General features: G+C 55.0%; 2 protein-coding genes across 3 annotated transcripts in view; one reads left to right on the top strand and one right to left on the bottom strand.

The window, feature by feature from the left end:
* Positions 1-2712, bottom strand: part of LOC104128958 (lysosomal alpha-glucosidase) — an 18589-nt gene extending 15877 nt beyond the window's left edge. The window contains exon 1 of the mRNA XM_009641815.2: positions 568-2712. The gene's annotated coding sequence lies outside the window, so the exon portion shown is untranslated. The remainder of the gene's footprint in view (positions 1-567) is intronic.
* Positions 2713-2799: 87 nt separating this feature from the next.
* Positions 2800-5825, top strand: part of MAFK (MAF bZIP transcription factor K) — a 7368-nt gene continuing 4342 nt past the window's right edge. Inside the window, exon 1 of one of the 2 annotated variants that reach the window (XM_009641814.2) lies at positions 2800-2821. The gene's annotated coding sequence lies outside the window, so the exon portion shown is untranslated. Of the gene's footprint in view, positions 2822-4913; positions 4936-5825 lie in introns of those variants that run through there. The other variant, XM_035897222.1, reaches the window with a different exon arrangement.

Here is a 5825-nt window from a genome sequence, read left to right as displayed (position 1 = left end):
GGGCGCGGGACGGCTTGGGGATTTGGTCAGAAACGGGGTGGGTGGGGGAACCTCTAACGAGCTCCCAGCGAGGGCAGTGGCATAAACTGGGGAAGCATCCAGGCCACGAGCGAGGGGAACTGAGATCTCTGAACTCTCCCGTGGTGTGTCAGGGTCTGTTTGAGAAAAGGCCTCCTTCCTCCTCCTCTTCCTCAGGCTGAGGGCCCGCTCCCCTCCCTCGTGGGCTGCTCCGCCGAGGATTTATTTTACGGATTCTGCCAAAAGCAGGCCACGAGGTCTCAAATTAGGAACGAGCCCCCTTTGGGCAAAGTTGTTACAGAAAAGGGAAAGGCCTCCATTTTCACTTTCACCTGGCCGACCCCTCCTTCGCCAGCATAGTCCTAAAGCTGAGCTGGGACCGCGCGGGCGGGGGGAGCCGGTAAGAGGAAAGTGTTTCCCCGGAAAGCTGCACGCCTTTTTCTTGAACTTTCAGACTTTATAAGCTCCGTCCATCGAGACGCGCCGCCCTGCGCCCTAGCCCGGCCCGTTACGCCGTGGCACTGTCGGGGTTTTAGCAAATGAATTTACCTTGTGATTTTTCTCACTGACGAAACGGGCGCGCATTCCTCCGCTTTTCCCCCCTGCTCCTTCCGTGTGTGTACGAGGTGCTGCCTGCGGAGAAGCCTTCCTCGTGCAGTCACTTCCTAGAGGTGATGGACGCCGCGGTTGCCCAATGGCAGCGCGAAGGGCTGCGCGGCACCGGAGTTAACTCTGCTCGCACCCGGCGGAGGTGCCGGACGGTCGTCTGGCAGCAACGGGGCGATTGCCGCAAGATCGGGGCGTGCGGTGACTCTCGCCGTCGGGACACCCTGCCCGCTTCTGCGGGCTCTGAGCATGTCAGGGCTTTGTACCTGAGCCCTGTTAGATGTTCCTGGCAGGATTGCGCCAGGCTCGTACCCTCCTTTGCAAGTGTTTCTGAACCAGAGGCAGAAATTCATGAGCGTTTTTTTTTTTTTTTTTTTTTGCTTGCCTGTCAAGGACAGTGTGCTTTGTCATGTTTTATCTCATTTCTGCGCCGTCGCCTGCCTCGGCAATCTGTTGCGGCAAGGAGTTCGGTACCGCTGTGTGCCTCCTGAAAGGGAAAAATACAGATCGGCTTGATACACTCTTGTTTCCATCAGCATTGGAAGATGATTAATGGTGTGGAATGCGCTGCAGAACTTGGTATTGAAAATCTCTAGCTGTGTGAGATGTTTGGGAAGCGAAGAAAGGACAGCTGGGAGCGCTGGCCCCCGCGGCAGTCGGGGTTTGTGGGATAAGCTCGCTCTCTGATCATTTTTGTAAACATCCAGCTGTGAAATACTTGAGCAGCGCTAGCACTTTCAGTTACCCAGAAGTTTCAGGCTCAGCACCCTGTAGAGATGATCAGGCAGTTTCCACTTCTGTCTGAGCTATTGTTTCAGGCTGTCTTCAAACTCCGGCAGAGAGCCTTCCAAGAACAAACCGAGCCCAAAGCGGTGCAGCGCTCTGTGACCATCAGCACAAGAACTGAGGGGGGAAAGGCAGTAACGAGAGCGATTACCCTGCCGCCGAGCTCCCGGGCGGAGGGACAGGTTGTGTAGTGAATCCCACTGCTTTGCGACATTGCAGGTCCCTGAATAGTGATGCCGTTATCTTCCACTGTTAGCAGTGGGTGAAGAGGTCTGACTCGGTGGCTGGCATGTGGGGTCAGAAGCAGCGAAGTTAGGAATCCCGGCTCTGCCCTGGGATCTGTCTGTGCGTCCGAGCGAGTTACTTGTTGCTTGGTGGCTCAGCTTGGCTATCTGGGGGAGATGCATCTCTGGGCTAGTGATGCTGAGGTGTAATTCTGGTGTGGCTCTGGCACTGTGTTTTATAAGCGCATGGTGGAAAAAGTGCTGTGTGCTTGTCAGTACCGGGGCTGCCTGCCCCATACCTTTCCCCTTCAGCCACCTCCTCCGTGAATTTTCTGAGGTGGCACGCAAGCGTACCCTCCTGGTACTCTGTATCCTCTGCTCCTAACCACAGGCTCTCTGCAGCATCTGAGTAGGTTGTTTACCAAACCACTGAAGACTGTCTGATCCGTGTCCAGGCTTCCCCAGAGAGCGCCTCAGAGAGCCGTGTCCTGGCAGCTCTCAAATGCGCTCTGAAGGTTCCTGAATCTCCTCTTTGCTGCTGGATGCTGGTTCCGATCCATAAGGGAAACGGAAAGCTGGCCAGCTGGGCGAGGGCTGCGTGGAGCTCCTCTAGAACAGTAAACAGTGACTCACCCCCTCCTTGTGTCTTCTCTCTCTTCATGTCAAATATATTGCCTCGCATATGCTTCTACTCTCTGATTCACACCACCAGCCCGTCCCTCCCCGCTCTCATTACAAATGAGTGACAAGCGTCAGTCTGCCTTACAGGATGTGTGAAGATTGTCAGAGCAGGAGAATGGCTTTTTGAATGATGGAGAGAGGGATGGTGCTCTGCCTACCATGCTGCAATGTGCTGGGAATCCGTGTCGTGCCTCCGAGCGGCAGAGGCACGGCGACAAAGATTTAAGCATCTGTGGTTCCCTTCACCTGTCAGCTCTCATGTTATCCTTGGTAGGCACATCTGTTTGGCTAGCGCTCTGGAGCTGGGAATAACTTGCGGATAAATGAGAAAATTTGGATAACTTGACTGAAACGGCTGCCTGGGAATTAAATCGTCGCGTTTGGGAATGAGTAGAGTGTTCCCTGCGTAACTGTCGGTGCTGAATCGAGACACAGAGATCCCCATCGCTGCTTGAGCCTTACGCTGGTTTTCTGCCCCCTGGAAGTCATCGCTGGCCTGGCTGAAGGTGAGGGTTGCACGTTTTCAGTTTGCTGTATGTGTCTGAGGATGGAAGCTCAACACCAGCAGGGCCGTCTGCCAGCCACTCGTGTTCTGGCCGGGGTTTGTCTTTCAGCGTAGAAAGAGTTTTAAAATCCGAGTTTATCCACAGTTGTCAGGTGTCGGCAGTGACTTTATAGTAATTCCGTGATGCGCGTTGAAAGCCCTGTAGCGTGGAAAGTCTGAAATCTCATTCTGGCATGTTTTCTTTCTTAATTGCAAGCCTTGTGTGGAAAGCTCTGTCCTACCTCTGCCTGAGTCAGGCTTTCTGCCGTCTTCCCCTTTCAAAGGAAAGGAACTGGGGATCTGTAGGCGGTCCACGGTGAGACCATCAGGCTTGGGATGTCAGCCGGAGACCTCCAGGTTTTTGGGAGGATGCTGCAAGAGGCATAGGAGTCGTCTGGGAGAGGGCGTTGGCAGGGCTGTCAATGGGTAACTTTATTGCAGGATTACAAGGGCTCTTTATGTAACCCACAGTCAAAACACTCGCTTTAAATACAAGCGTGGAGCTGCACTGGGAAAGCCTTTGCCCCTTACAGTTGGTGTATTACTACTCGACACTTTATTTATGTAGCGTTCGAAGTGTGTCGTACTGCTTACAGAATGGAGATGTAATGCGGTCCTTGTTCCAAAAAGCCGAGCTCCTAATTTTAGACGTGATGCAGCAAACGCAATTAAGAAAAGAAGGGCAGGAATAGGGTAAAGACTAAAAGGGTTCTAGTAATCAAATTGCAGGCAGGGTCCCAGAAGACCCCTGTGTGGCATGTTTAGTGAATGCTGCTGGATATGACACGTTTGCAGGATGGTTTACGGCTTTTGTTGTGGGGTATTGCCTTCTAAACTGTGGGAGATGCTGTGCCGATCTTAATTGCTTGTTGTTGGTAGCTGAATAATCCCAAATAGTCCTGATGAGAAGGATTTTGTAGGTGGGGAGGTGGAGACAGAGCCCGAGGCCCTGGAGGACTGTTGGTGAGGGTTGCGAGTGTTGTTGTATTGGTTTCGAGCGGAGCCCGGACCACACCTGTGGGTTTACCTAGTGCAGAGATAAGGCTTGCGCTGGCACTCGTGTCTGAGTGTGAGATTTGAGCTTCTCCGAGCGTTTCTACTCGCACTACCAAATCCCGCCCTTGGGGTCGGGGCGGACCCCCATCTCCCACCAAGGTTTGAAGAGGGCCCGGTGTCACAATTCCTGACAGTGCCCTGAACCTCCTTGCTCATCTCTGTGCCAGCGGCAGCCAACTTGGCACATGGCCCCTGGTGCAATAGGATGGATCCCGGCCCATCTCAGAGCGATGCTGGCCCATCCAGGGTGCTTGGGGGTGCAGGGGGAGACGGGCGCGCAGCACAAGGTCCCCTACCCTGTGTGAAGGCGTCTGTGCCGTCCTCCAAGGAATGTGCAGGGTAAGGAGATGTTGCTTTGGCGACACGGAGCAACAGGTGACCAGAAGGGGTTTTGTCACGTGGAGCTGGAGCATTGCTCGGGGTGGCAGGCGAGCCCGCGCACTGACCCCCACCGGAGGCAACCTGGCCCCTCGGCTCTTGTTTTCCACGATATTTTACATTTCTTTCCATCTCCGTGCAGCCAAACGGCCCTGTTCAGTTTTTCCATCGGCTGGCGTAGCAAGCGCTTTGAAGACGCGCTGGGTGAGGATCAAAAGGGTTTTTGTGTAATCGGTGGGTGTGACGGGTCTGTCGTCGGCCTCCCCCTCCTTTCTGACTTTCCTTTTCCGGTTTTAGCAGCGCGGAGTGCCGCCAGCGGGACGGCAGCGTGCCCCTTTCCTTGTAGGGATGGGGGCGGCGAGGGAGGGGGGGATGCCGAGGGAAGGAAGAGTTTCTGATGCTGTGGGAATGTGAGCTCTCAAACTCTGTAAACAGCTGGTGACTCACTGCATAACTATGGCACCAACTGCCTGTGCGGCCGCCGCGCGCTCTGCGTCTGCAGGGAGGGGGCTGCCGGACGTTTCCTTTACGCACTGGCAGCGCCTCTGCTCTCCTGAACTCGCCGGGACCGTTTGACCGAGACGAGGAGCTTGTTCCTTCCTCCTCCGTGCTAGCGCCTACGTCTGCGCCTCTGGCCTGGAGGTAGGGGTGGGCGGCGAGCGCCTGGTGCGGAGGGGAAGCGATGGATGGCAAATGGGCAGTGCTGGGGTCTGAAGAGGTGCCTGTGGTCACAGGAGATCCTGCCCGCCTGCAGTCAGCCCTCCTGCAAAACACGCAGTGTGGCAGCAGCCAGAGGTCGGGCACATCCCTGTCCCTCGGAGGAAGCTGCTGGGGACTGGGACTTGCTCCCCTGCCCCGTGCCCAGCCCACTCCGGCTCAGAGGAGGGGAGGGAAGGACTCAGTGATGCTCTAGAAAACGCAGCGCACACCAGTTGCTGTAAGTGGTCCATTCATCACAGAGCATCTTGGCTTGTGCGCTGTGCGGCTGTCCTTGTCCCTCCTCCAGACATGGAGAGCTGTGCTGTCTCAGGCTTAAAAATAGAGGAGGTGCCTAAATACACTCCCTAATATCTAGGATAGTATCTCACAGCTTTGCACTTACGGGATTATTCCCCCCCCCCACCCTGTTCCTCATCTTGATTTTTACGTAAGTCGTGTGACGATGAGGTGTCTCGACGGATAAAATTCAAGTGACAGCAGCGCGGGCTGAGCCAGCACCGTCACCCACACGGCTCCCGCTGGTCCCCGCACCCCACCTTTATGCCCCCCTCCCCGAATCCCGCCACCCTCTGTTTGCAGATATGAATGAGTTTGTTTACTCTCCGACGACCTCGTGATGTCTTTGCACAGACATGACCTGAAGTCATTATTGCTTTTGGGCTTCTCTGTTTCCATGGCGACTGTCTCCGGGTTGGCTACTTTCCCAAGGTCACCATGGCAACTATCAGAAGGGAATCATGCTTGGGATGCTTTGGCTGGATTTTTCATGAATGATTAGGATGTGTGACACGATGCAGACGTGGAAATGGGGA

This window comes from Egretta garzetta, unplaced genomic scaffold (genome assembly GCF_000687185.1).
Source record: "Egretta garzetta isolate BGI_Z169 unplaced genomic scaffold, ASM68718v1 scaffold57, whole genome shotgun sequence".
NCBI lineage: Eukaryota > Metazoa > Chordata > Aves > Pelecaniformes > Ardeidae > Egretta > Egretta garzetta.
The sequence above is the reverse complement of the archived record's forward strand: the minus strand, read 5'-3'. Positions and strand labels throughout refer to the sequence as shown.